Source organism: Mus pahari, chromosome 1 (genome assembly GCF_900095145.1).
Source record: "Mus pahari chromosome 1, PAHARI_EIJ_v1.1, whole genome shotgun sequence".
NCBI lineage: Eukaryota > Metazoa > Chordata > Mammalia > Rodentia > Muridae > Mus > Mus pahari.
Window position 1 is genome coordinate 55,262,990 of NC_034590.1, and position 14,284 is coordinate 55,277,273.

Below are 14,284 nucleotides of genomic sequence, written 5' to 3' on the forward strand. Positions count from 1 at the left end.
GTTAGACCTCAGCTCATGAAATTGTACTGCCCACACTCAGGGCATTCCATACCATTCAGTCGTCCCACCGCAGTTAATCCTCTCTGGAAATATCTTAAAGTCACTCCCACAATGAACCTCCTAGGTGATTTCAACTACCTCTCCGCGATTCGACTTTTCCTAAGTCCCAGCTACCCCTCTGCTCCCACTAACCCCTCCCCTACACACACACACACACACACACACACACACACCACACACACACACACACACACCTTCTAGGACACTGTGAACCTTTTATACACCTAGCTCAAACCAGGCTGTGGCCAAAAGAATAATCTATTCTCCAAGGCTTCACCTTTTTCCATACTACTGTGGGTGAACCTGTGCTTTTAGTTTTAGTTTTTCATTTACTTTATTTCTTAATCGTGCTGAGGACAAAACTCAGGGTCTCACATATGCTATATAAGTGCTCTATTACTGGGCTATGCCTGTATCCCTATATTACACTAAAAACACAAAAGTGACATAAAGCTGTGTGTGTCTATATTGTGATACTAGGACTAGAATGATTTCATCCATACATGTTATACTGTATGGATGCTCAGGCAAGCAACTCAAGGGTAAGTGCCAAGACTAAGGACTCAGTAAATATGAACAGCTCTGCACACTCATATTCACCAGCTTTGGAACAATTTGGCACATGTCCTCCTAAAGACAAACAACTGAACATCCCTTACATGTTATTTCCAAACATTTGTTCCCATAAGATGCCTGATGACATGGGAAGATGAGCCCATTCCATAGCTTCTGGAGCTAGGTGAGTCCACGGTAGGAAGGAACCTTCTTCCGAGAATCTGACTGTGTCAGCATCATGAACTCTCTCAAATTTTAGCTTCTGCTAGATGGGCATGGTGTTTCTGGCTTGCAATCCCAGTGCTGGGGGAGGGCAGAGATAGGAAGATCCTTGGGACTTATTGATCTAAATGAATCAGCAAGACCCACATCAATAAGAGACACTAACTGGGGAAACAGGAAGGGGTAACACCTGAGGTTGTCTCTCTGGCTTGCACAGAATGACACACACATACACACCACTGGTAGTTTATATTTGCTACAGAACCAAGTGTAGCTATTAATCCTATAGAGGAAACACAAAATTGAGGTCTGGTTAGACATGCTCAAAATCACCAGTTAATAAATGATTCATCCAGGAGTTGAATCTAGATCTGTTAGACACATCTCTTGGTGTGCAGCTGTGATTCTCAAACTGAAACTTGCATACAGTCATGTGGGGATTCCCTAGGTACAGGAAAAGTCTGACTCAACAACTACAGACTCTGGATGGGAACTGGAAGTTCATATTTTTCTTTTTATATATTTTTTTAATGTGTGTGTTTTACTTACATGTATGTTTGTGCACCCTGCATATGCCTGGTGCCCACAGAGATGAGAAGAGGGCGTCAGATCTCCTGGAAGTGGAGTTACAGATGCTCGTGAGCGACCGAATGTTCTGGGAGCCAAACTTGAGTTGTCTAGAAAGGCAACAAGTATTCCTGACCACTGAGCCCTCTTTTCAGTCACTTTCTTTTTCTCTTTTGAGACAGGGCTTCATGTAGCTCACGTTGTCTTCAACTTACTACGTAGCTAAAGACGACCGTGAATTTATTTTCCTGCCTGTCTCTCCTGACTACCCTGGGATTACTCCTGGCTAAGAGTCCATATTTCTTTTTATTTTTATTATTTAAGTTCAATTGTTTGTGTCTACATGTGAGTGTTTACATGTGTGTGCAGGTCTCAGTAGGAGTCCAGAAGACAGCATAGATTCCCCTGGAGCTGGAATTACACATAGTTGTGAGCCACCCAATATGGGTGCTGGGAACTAAACCAAGGTCCTCTGCAAGAGCAGTATGGACTCTCAGCCGTGGAGTCATCTTTCCAGAGCCAGAACCCATATTTCTATTAAACTCCCTGTGAAAGCTACAATCTCTAGACCTACAGCGGGTGGCTTTAGATGACAGCATTGCTTTGATCATGTGAGCCCTCTGAGCATTACGAGGGAACTCAGAAGGAAGCTTGATTTTGTAGATCTTGGAATTGGTAGGCTCTGAGTTAATTTTATATAGCTCCTGTGGGGTAGGGGGGCCTCACAGTAACATCTGGGCTACATAAGTATTCAGCTGTACGGAGCACAGCTTTGTTTTTTAAGATACAAAAAAAAAAAAAAAAAGACTGCAGACTCCTTTTTTTTGGTCTGCTGGCGGAAGCTTCCCTGAGAGAGAAGACATCTTTCCCTGCACCCGGTTCTTTCCAGAGTTGCTCTGTACTGGCCAGTATGTCATTTCACCCCAGACATGTGCAGGGGCAAGCCACCAGCCATCAGCCATCACCTAGCTGTAGCAGGAACTGTCTGATCTCCCTGCCCCTCCCCCACTGCGGGTTTTCCAAAAGGCAAAATGATAATAATTACATGGCTTTCTGTGAGAAAAGTAACTTTGAGAAATGAATTCACACAGTAGAACACGTCATCAACCCAGGGAAAAGTCCAAATTTTCAGGAAAACAATTTTTTAAAAATTCTTTTTGCACATATTTGAGAAAGGGGGGGCAGGGGGGACACAGAAACTTGGCCCAGGAGTTTGCTCATCGAGTCAAGGAAACCTAAAATGGCTGTTGGCAGTCCTCTGCTGGAACGGGGTGTGGTCCCCTTTCTGACAGCTCCAATAAACTGCTCAACGATGAAAGTGACCTTGAGCTGTGTCTCCAAAGCAAGAGAGACTTTCTGCAACTTTTTCCTGATACTAACTGGGATTCCATTTCTCTCCTAGCAGGAGATGCAGCCGTCAGCTCACCCACCAAGCCCCACTTAAAACTTAGTTTCCCAAACCCATGCTCACATTGGCAGTGTCATGTAAACCATAAAAGTATGTGCATGATCTATGACCCACAAGTCTACCCTCCAGTGCAAACTCAAGAGACATGCCCTGGGGACATGCATGCCCAAGGGTGCTCAGGGAAGCTCTGTTCTCAGTGGTGATGAACTGAAAGCAACTGGATTATCTAGTAGTGGGAGAAAAGTGAAAGGGGCCGCATTTGTGCTCTGGGATATTATAGAGTGTTGGGAACTGTAGTGGACTTCTCCAGTTATGATGTAATCATCACTGCCTTGACTCAGAGCAACTGAGATCACTCAGCTCACAACACTGAGCCTGCTATCTTTTCTTCCTAGAAGGTTAAATCTTTCACCTGAGGGTCCAGTCACAGTTCCTTCCTGCCACTGTCAACTACATATAATTCTATCCTGGCTGCAGAAGTTGTTTTGTTTGCTTGTGTTTAGGGAGGATGCTATGGAAGGCAGGAGGTCGTCGGGGGAGTCCAGTGACTTCCCTTGTTATCATCCATGGTGGGATGGGTAGTTTTTCTGATGTAGGTATCTTTGAGTTACCTATGTCCCTGTAAGTGATCTCAGTGAGTTCATTGGTTTGCCAAGCCAAACTTCCATGGAGACATTTCTTGGATCCCTATCTGGGATGAACAAGAAAAGCCATGCCTTGGGGGGGAGGGGGGTAATGGATGAACTCAAGGATACTCAAACAAGGTGGGTGAATTCTACAGTGTACTACATGATGGACAAATGTAATCAAACATGGGTGGGCAAGATGGCTTAGTGGATAAAGGCAATTGATATCGAACCTTAAAACCTTAAGACCCGAATTCAATCTCTTGAACCAGCTGTCCTCTGAGTTCCATGAGTGTGCACACATACATCACCACCACCACCACCACCACCACCAAATCAATGTAATTAAAAATGTTTAAGTGAACACAAGTGTCAGGAGTCAAAACAGTGAGATCTTGGGAAGTGGAGAACACTGGGGGAAGGGCGCTGGGGCTCTGGTTATGCTCAGTTCCCCAATCTGGGTTCTAATGATATGAGTGTACACTGTGTGAAGAAGCATCCAGGCGAATACTCATGCTTATAGACCTGTTTTAAGAACCAAACCTTTGATCCCATGCCCAATACCATATGAAATGGACATGATGGTGTAAATCCATAATCCCAACCTTCAGGAGATTGAGACAAGTAAACCAGAACATCAGGGTCATCTTCAGCTACATACTGAGTTTTGGGTAGTCTGAGCTAATGAGACTCCGTCTCTAATTAATTAAAAATAAATAAATTTTGACTTAAAGAGAAAGCTTACCAGTCTGTTGATCTCCGAGCAGCACCGGGGACTCCCTGGGGGAATCTACCACCTCAGGCTTTTCTCTGCTGTGACTGGCAGGCCTCTTTCCATCTACTTCACTTCCTTAGAGGTGGCCTCTCCCTGAGACCTGTTATGGATGAAACCCTCCATCTCTAGGCTCTGCTTTCTTTCCTGCTTCTCCACTCCTTCCAATGTGTCAATGTCCACTTCTACCATGATCTTTTTAACCACTCACCTACAAGCACTGAGTCCAAGATAATAACCCAGTTCCAGTGTCTGACCCATACATTTTCAACCCCATGACCGGCTTTATCTCCCTTCCCTCCCCATGGCCCTTCTATGACAAATTCTTCGGCTAAATAGTTTCTTTGGTGTCACCATCCCTCTTATCCTTGCTGTCTTGTTTCCCAGGAGTAGAGAAACCCTGGCTCACCTCAGTCTGCTCAATCTTCCTCGAAGGATGAACTGCCACTCAACCTAAGTTGCCAGTGAGCCCAGATCATGGCTGTCCAGTTTTTCTCTCCCCTGACTCACCTGCTTACATTATCCACAATTGACTTTGCACGTTTGGGTTCCTTCAAAGAAACTAAAGAATGAAGTGCTCTGAATGTTGCTCACCCATGCATAGGTTCCCAACATGCACCTGCCTGTTACTGTCGAATACAGAAGTTTCTGTCTCAGATCCAAGTCACCTGGACACCACAGGTGATGACCTTTTATCTGTCTGTCATCTATCTATCTATCTACCTATCCATCCATCTCTTGTTCTCTCTTTCTATCTCTAGCTAGCTAGCTAGCTGTCTAACCATCGCGCGCGTGGTGTGTGTGTGTGTGTGTGTGTGTGTGTGTGTGTGTGTGTGTGTGTTAAGTGTGGAGGTCAAAAGGCAATTTATGGCAAGCAGTTCTTTCCTTCTATCATATGGGTGCCAGGGATCAAACCTAGGTCCTCAAGCTTGGTAGCAAGCCTCTACCTGCTAAGACATCTCAGGCCCACATAGCTGGTCTTAAACATCAGAAGTCACAGACGGTTACCTGGGGACTACCTAAAATGGCACAGCTGGGGCATCTCCTCCAGCCACTTAGTGGAGGAGCTAAGCAAAGCCTGAGATTCACTACAGGCAGCAACCAGAATGGCAGGGTACTAAGGTCAGCTGAAACCCCAGAGTTGAATTCCCTTGTCTCTGCCCCACCCCCTTTCTCTGGGATAAAGCTTCTTGGAGAAAATGAAGCTTTTTTTTTTTTTTCCAGAAAAATCAAAGCTAGATTCACTGCCCAGACAGTTGCTGGCTGGCTGGCTTGGGCTGGGTGCTTCCCCACCCTGCTCCGGGTCAGGCTGCTGGAGGACTGGAGAGGGAATGAGGCAATGCTGGCAGGGTGGTGGCCCAGGGAATTGAAGAAACTGCCCAGGCTGCAGCCCACACAGAAAAGGAAGCACATTTACCAGAAGCAAGCAGGGATTTGCATACAAACAAGAGAGTCACGAGGGTATTTCGGACCCTTCAGGGTTGCTCTACCTCAGTGTATAGTTACAGTAGTCATGCACAACTCAGAAAAAGGCCAATGAAATGAGACTTGTGAATGCAAACAAGAAAGGGAAAACAAAACAAAATAAAACAAACAAAAAACAAAAACAAAACCAGCCTTGTAGAAAAATAGATGGAAGTCTTAACTATGTTAAGCGAAGTATCATGGGCTCAGAAAGACATATATTGCATATTCTTTCTCACATAAGGATCTATGCTTCTGATTTTTATATATGTGGAAGTGTTAGCCTGGTTCTGGAAACTAGAAAGAGGTCAATTAAGAGAAAAGGAGGTAGGCTGGCGAGATGGCTCAGTGGGTAAGAGCACTGACTGTTCTTCCTAAGGTCTTGAGTTCAAATCCCAGCAACCACATGGTGGCTCACAACAACCTGTAATGAGATCTGATGCCCTATTCTGGTGCTGTCTGAAGACAGCTACAGTGTACTTATGTAAAATAATAAAATAAATCTTTGCAAGCAGAGTTGACTGGAGTGAGCAGAGGATCTAAATACAATTCCCAACAACCACATGAAGGTTCACAATCATCTGTACAGCTACAGTGTACTCACATACANAAAATAAATAAATCTTAAAAAAAAAAAAAAAAAAGAGGACAGGAGGTTTTATGTAATGAGGCAGGGAGGGTTCTAGTACCCAGCAAGCACCTTGCACCCTCTCTCAGAAACAGACACCCCTCTCTCCAAGAATCTCTTACAGGCTGGTGGCAAACTAGCCACGTGCTGCTTGGGGCTAGAGTTGGGAGTTGAAAGATAGAGCTTAGTCAAGAATACAAGCCATTCAGACGAATAAATTTAGAAAAGAGGCTTGTAGTGAAAGGCTTCATTGTGATCACAACAGGAGAGATGTTGCAAAGACAGACAGACGCTTGTGCCCCTCCCTTGAACTACCAGACTATTGAAACAATGAACCAGAAAGAATTAAATTTCCTCCAGGAATCCCATGCTGGAGGAAAGGAAAGGTGAAAGCCATAATGTCAGCCAGAAGAAGAACTTGTCTCCTGGGGAAAGATTCCACATGTTTTAACAATTCACCAGATCATCTTTCGGGAAAGACCAGAGAAGAGACGGCTGTGCAAACTCTTGTTCTGCATTTAAACCAGTGGTTCTCAACCTGTGGTTGGCAACCACTTTGGGGGGCTGCATATCAGACGTCCTGTATATCAGATATTTACAATTCACAGCAGTAATAAAATTGCAGTTATGAAGCAGCAACGAAACAATTTTATGGCCACCACAACGCGAGGAACTGCACTAATGGGTCACAGCACTAGGAAGGCTGAGAACAACTGATTTAAACCTCGAATTAGGACCCAAACAGACTTGAAGATCACTGAATCTTCTTATTTGACCCTCTTCCCATTGAATAAATCTCATTTCTCTGCCCCTTGCTATTAACTGTCTCTTTAAGCGACATATTGTAGATTTGTGTCCAAGCTCACAGGCATGAACACCAATTGGTTAGGGCTGCCAATGGTTAAGCTTTGGCCCTTAAACGTGTGGATGTGGGAATGACATAGACCAGACTCAAATCCCATTTTTATCGATTATCACATGTGACCTTGAGGGGATGACTTGACCCCTCTGGGCCTCGTTGATTTCACCTACAGACCATGGCTGGTGATGCTCAGGCTACTACCATGAGGATACATGCTTAGAGGAAGCACCTGGATCTCAGTATCACATTGGCATTGGTTTTGTTGGGAGAGACTGGGCAAAGGATGGTGAGTTTCAAGAATTCTTCACTGCTGTCTGGCCGTTTCCACTGCCCTTGCCCTTGCTGCCCACACAAGGACAGATTCCTGTACTACACTCCAATATATTTGAGGGACGAAGATCTAGGAGTTGTCTGAGGATTCTAAACAGCAGTTTTAGGACGTGTTTCAATGGTAAGGTGTACCCAAGGTTCCAAACTACTAGCTTTCTCCACTCTTTTATGAGTCGACGCTGTATATGACTAATTGTGTCCTTGGGGGACAAGATCCCAGTTTATGCCCGAAGGAAAAAATATTTTGGCATCATAGTGGCACAGGAGCATAAAAGCCCATTATGGGGAAACTGGTTCCTTCTGGTCAAGAGATTAAAAAACTCTGACCCAGATGGAGACGTACCATTCTAAATTACCAAAAACATAAATGAGTTAATCTAGTTGGAGTGCCAGTTCAAGGACCACCTCTCAGGAAGGGGCTTACCTTAAACCGTGCTAGAGATAAGCAGAATAGTTATCCCTTTCGTGAGATACGTGCTTTTCCTTCCCAGAATTCCTGTCGAGTAGCATAGCTCCTGCAAGCTGCCATGAGGTTCTGCTGGATCTGATCACCTAGCACAGAAAAGTACCACTTTTCCTTTTGCTTTAGTCTGTCTCCTTTGAGACCTGGCCAGGTCTCTTTCATGGTCATTTCATACTTTGGGCTTCCATATTATTTCTCTAACACCCCCCTTCCCACTGTGTGGCTGCTAGGACACCATGTGACTGACTTCCAAGCTGGCTTAGCTCAATGGGCATGGTTCCCCTCCTCCCCATCTTTTCTCCACTCTCTTCCTCTGGGCATCTGTTGAGATTTACATCTTGCCTGCCCTGAGGATTTTCTTTTAAACTTGAATAAAATTGTCCTATTTAAATACATTTTGGCTCTGCTTGACTTTTAAACTTCTCCTGTCCTTGATTTTTTTTTTTTTTAATCAGTAGAGAAAAGGAAGCTATTGTTACACCCCTAGGCAATGTCAACAAGAGTAAGGGAGAGCAGAGGAAAGGGCCTAAAGGGGCTGTCATGTTAAAGCCGAGCTCCTGAGTCATCGAGGTGGCTTGGAGGGGATAGGGAGCTCTTGCCATCTGAGTCAGACAACCTGAGTTCAATCTCCAGTCTCAATCATGGAAGCAAAAAAACAACAGTGTAAAAGTTATCTTCTGACTCCACCCATGTGCTACAGTGCGCGCGCTGTAGCACACACACATACACACACACACACACACAGAGTCACACAATAATAACTGAACTGAATTCAAAACAGCATCTAATAGGAAAGCTCTTACTATCGCGGTGACCCTTCTTGACCTCGGCCTCTACACTTAAAAGGCAGGAACTATTTTATCTTGTTTTTCTTTGAACTTTTGGCCACGGACTTGTTTTCCCTGGGCATCACCCATTAGGGAGTTTACATCTCTCTCCTCTTTGAGTTTCAAGTTCTCCATCTGTAAAAAAGGGATGGAAACACCTTACAGGGTTTTAATAATGCATGGATGGGTTTGGAGGTGCCGCATACATAGCTATTGGCGATAATATTGTCATCAGCAATACTCACTTGTAATCCCAAAGAAATTGTTCTTCACTAAAAGAAAAACTCTTCCCCAGAGCCAGGAATGGTGTCAAACACCTGTAATCCTAGCACTTGGAAGAGGAGGGATCAGTAGGTCAAGCCCAGTCTTGGCTACCAAGTGAGTTCCAGGCTAGCCTGGGCTACATGAGACCTTGCCTCTTAAAACTATTCATTAAAATAATAAAGAGTTCTTTTTCAGCACATCTTGCTGTAAACTCAAGCTCCATTTCATCATCATTAACTTTGTACAAAAGTGCCAACCTGGAGTCCCAGGACAGAAGTGGACCCTGAGTCCCTAATGCCTTCTGCAGTTCCTGAAGTTGTCCCAGATTGTGAAACATAATTAGATTCCTAAAAAAGGAAAGTGCACATTCATGCTTCCCCCAGAACGTTTCAGCTATTTAAGGGTCATGTGTGGTGTCACTCAAAGTGACCTAGTCCATCTAGTGACCTCATTTAAAGATGAAACTCCTGAGACCTAGGGACAACAGCTTCCTCAAGGTTGCTCAGAGAACACTAGGTTCTTGATAGAAGATCGGGTACTACAAAGCAGATCTCTCAGCAGGGACAGTACTCAAAAAAACACTTCTCTCTCTCTCTCTCTCTCTCTCTCTCTCTCTCTCTCTCTCTCTGTGTGTGTGTGTGTGTGTGTGTGTGTGTGTGACTGAAGCTCTTATTCCCCACCTAGACTCCAAACTACTTAAGGCAAGAACACATTTAATGACTTGTCCACCAATGCCTTGTACTTCATAAATATCTGTCACTCAGGGCAAATGAGTGTCTCTGTACAGAACAGGTAACTTTCTTTCAAAAGTTGCTCTTAAACCAGGCTTGGTGGCTCACGCCTTTAATCCCAGCACTCGGGAGGCAGAGGCAGGCAGATTTCTGAGTTCAAGGCCAGCCTGGTCTACAGAGTGAGTTCCAGGACAGCCAGAGCTACACAGAGAAACCCTGTCTCGAAAAACAAAACAAAACAAAACAAAAAGTTTCTCCTAGCTAGGAATAGTGGTACATATGGGTAATCCCAGCACTCTGGAGGTCCTGACACAGAAATACGAATCATTCATAAAGATGATCGATTCCAAGTGCTGCCTGTTAACTATTCAGTGAACAGCCAAGAGATCTATGAGGTAAGTAAGGACTAAGTGCTTTGCAGGATATTCAGGCAGGAACTCATAATGGAATTGTGGGTTTGTTTTTGTTTGTTTGTTTGTTGTTTTTTTACATCTAAAGTGGGATTTATTTTGTAGACCGGAATAAGTTCTCAGAACATTTGCTGTAACTCAGGTAGAAATAGGCAAGTATTCATATTAGTCTGTAGCCCAAAAGGTATTTTAGCTAAGATATGCCAATTCTCACATCTGCAGTGGCTTAGAGTGGTCAGTGTTGTGTTTCTGCAGCTTCTTCAGGCTGAGGTACAGTGCTCAATGCTTTAGAGAGTTAGGCAAATTCATTTCCCTTCTGTTCAATAATGCCTCATCTCCACTGCGTAAAACCTGACTGGGCTCCAGTCCCACTCTCCAATATCTGCCTTACATTAGGTCTTACTTCAGGGCTACTACACAAAGGGATTACGTTATAAAAGGCCTCCAGATCAGTCTGTTCAAATGTTACAGATGGTTTCTGTGATGATCCAGGAGCAAGGGAACTTCCTCCAATGATTCTCAGGTGGATAAATTTGATTTTCCAAGTATTTTCCACAAAAGAGCTACGGATGAGTCCAAAAATTCGTTCAAATACGCCCAAACAAGAATTTCCTCAGTGGCCAGTCCCTGCAACTCCAACCATAACTAATCCATGAGGAGAAGACACACATTTTGGTCCTTGAGAATCCAGGCTGGGACTGAGAAAAAGAAATTCCTCTTTCACTAACGACACTAAGCGAAGGCTCCGTGGTAATCTGTCACATTTTGTTCTGAGGTGTTAAAATAAAACCTATGCTGGACATCATGCCATAAGTGCTGTGGTCCCCATTCATCTTGAGATGGTCCCAGAAAAGGATTCTGAGAATTAAGAAGTTCAAAAACCCAGTGGCAGAATTCTTCTCCTAAGCGACGAAAATCAACCTTTTCAGCTTCCTTCTCTTCCTTTGCCTGCTGCTCAGAGAGCTTCGAGTCCTCCAGCTTTGTAACTGGCTCTGCTGTCTCCTTTGGTTTTGGTGACTGTTCTTCCAAGTAACCTTTTGCATACTGAATAAGATTGTGTTTTTCAGTAGTTGGAGATACAGCCACCCCTTTTGTTGCCAAAATAGTTAAATATGACTCCTCGGTGTACTTTTTTGCACTTCAGAAGTTCTTCTACATTTTGGCTATACACTCATATTGCACGAATAGCATCTTGACGGTTGGTGACAGTGTTACAAAGGGTCATGATCTCGTTCTTGTTCTGCATGCTGAGTAGGTTTCGGCAGTCCTCTGACTCTAAGTGGCTGAGTCCCAACATCCTGCCCCTGGGGAAGGGGGCAGAGGACGACGCCACCACCGATGTCACCCTCATGGCCCACAGGCCGGCCTGCACCTTTGGAATTGTGTTTTTGTGTGTTGGTGGTGTCTGCATATGTGCACATATGTGTATATAGGTAAGCTTACCTATGTATGCTTGCACAATGGAGGCCAGAAGTTGATGCTCAGTGTCTTCCTCAATAACTTTCCACCTTGTGTTTGGAGACAGAGACTTGGAGCTCACCATCTTAGCTAGATTGACTGGCCACTAGGCCCCTAGGATCCCTGTCTCGTCCCTCTCCCCGCAGCACTGGACTACAGACGACACGATGACTGGCCTTCATGTGAGCTCCCAGGATCAAATGTGTGACCTCACATGTGCACAATGAGCACTTAACCCACCCACTGAGCCATCTTCCCAGCCTCGGAATTATATTTATTTGCATCTCAATTAAATTCTTGTTGACAAAAAGGAGAAAATATTAAGGAAAAAGGTCACAAAATTATTTGTAAAACAAGTGTGATGTTTCAGGCCATCAGAAATGTTTCTTTGCTTAGCTTCACCTTTGAAATTCTCTCTTAAAACACTGCCAGTGGGACTGGAAAGGTGGCTACACAGTTAAGCATGGCTCTTGCTCCTGCAGAGGACCTGGGTTCAGCTCCCAGCGCCCACATCAGGCAGCTCACAGCTACCTGGTGTTCTAGTACCAGAGGATCCAGGGTCCTCTTCTGGCTTCCTCAGAAACCTGCATACACGTGATGCACATAAACACATGCAGGCACACATGTGTATAAATACATTTTCACATGTTTATAAAAATCTTTAAAACAGTGACAATCACAAGGCAAGGCAGAGGGCTGGAGAGATGGCTCAGTGGTTAAGAGTACCGACTGCTCTTCTGAAGGTCCTGAGTTCAAATCCCAGCAACCACATGGTGGCTCACAACCATCCGTAATGAGATCTGACACCCTCTTCTGGAGTGTCTGNCTCACAACCATCCGTAATGAGATCTGACACCCTCTTCTGGAGTGTCTGAAGACAGCTACAATGTACTTAGATATAATAAAAAATAAATCTTTTTAAAAAATTAAAAAAAAAAACAAACAAAAAAAAACTTAAAAAAAAACAAAAAACAAAAACAAAAACAAGGCAAGGCAGAAAGGCAGAGAAATTTAAGGGGCCACGGGAAGGGAAAGAGGCCTACAGCCCAGGGACCTAGCTGATGTGTCCTGCTGAACGAGGGTCAACAAACTTCAATGTACCTGGCAAACTGACCTACAGAGATAGTGTTTGTCTTCAAACAGACATCTCAGACAAGGTAGGGCCACGTTATTTGTGCCTCTACTTGCACTGTGCTAACCATCTTCTTTCAGCCCTAAACCCAAGCAACGTACTTCATCAAGCCACCTTCTAATTTACAAAAGGAAATTCTTGAAAAAAAAAAACATGTAAATAAGCCTTTTTAAACATAATTTTATTATCTGTTTGTGTGGGGATATGGGTATGTGTGCATGTTCGTGTGTGTGTGAAGAGACGTGTGTATATGCATACATGTGAAGGTCACCTGGAGCTCACCAACTGGGCTAGGCTTGCTAGCCAACAACCCCGAGGATGCCCCCTCTTCCTCCCTCCAAGCTGAGATTATATGTCTAGCCCTTTGCATGAGGCCTTCACGACACTTGTCAAACACTTCACTGAGCTATTTCTCCACCCCCACCCTCTCTTATTTAAATGTTTAAACTTGACTTAATCATTATAATATTGTAAAGTATAACTTTGAAACAATGCAAATTAGGATGACAACGAGTAATCTCTAGCCATTCTAAAGACACCCAAGGTAACTCTTGGGAGAAGTGTGTGCTCAGATCTGAGTGTGTACTGAAGTTTTCCTAAATACCCCATCTGCCCACCCCAAACTTAAATCTAAAGTGTAACCGCGTTTTTTTGGTTTTTTTTTTTTTTGGTTACTTTATTGTGTTCTTATATCTAACACCCTTCTCCACCCCAATCCTTTCCACCCCTCCAATATTAGGTAGGTGAGAAAGGAGGTCAGAGGGGAAAGGGGGTGTTGATCTCTCTTGCTGATTAGGGGAGTTCCTTGCAGCAAGTTTGACCTTCTCGGTCAGGATATCCAATTTCTTCTTCTGTCTTTGCTCTGATCACTTGACAAACTGCAAAAACAGACACCAGCAGCAGCAGGGGGAGCAGCAATCTCCACAGCCTCTCAGGCTGTAGCATTTTTATGCCCTCTCAAGACCGGAATTGCAAATGTATAGGATTTTCAACTGGCAAAAATCACTCCCCTCCCAGAGAATCAGACAAATTATAGTCTGCTGTTGTGGGAATCCGAGGCAGCCCCATATCCCACACCTAAGATTAAAACAAAACATACTCGTATAACATAACTGGATTCTTTTTTTTGTTTGTTTTGTTTTTCTGTTTTGTTTTGTCGAGACAGGGTTTCTCTGTATAGCCCTGGCTGTTCTGGAACTCACTCTGTAGGCTGGCCTCGAACTCAGAAATCCTCCTGCCTCTGCCTCCTGAGTGCTGGGATTCAAGGCCTGCGCCACCACTGCCCGGCCACAACTGGATTCTTAAAGAAACCAAAATTCTAACTACACAAAACTGTGTACTCTCATCTTTACAACAAACTAACTCTACTTCATCCTGGTTCAACCTGAGATTCTTTTCTCTTTTTTTCTTTAATTTATTTATTTTTTATTATTTTCTTTATTTACATTTCAAATGCTATCCCGAAAGTTCCCTATACCACCCCCCTGCCCCTGCTCCCCTACCCA

General features: G+C 44.1%; 1 pseudogene; it reads right to left on the bottom strand.

Annotated features, from left to right (window-relative positions):
• Positions 1–10,468: 10,468 nt before the first annotated feature.
• LOC110320227 lies at positions 10,469–11,486 on the bottom strand (annotated as a pseudogene).
• Between the last annotated feature and the right edge of the window lie 2,798 nt (positions 11,487–14,284).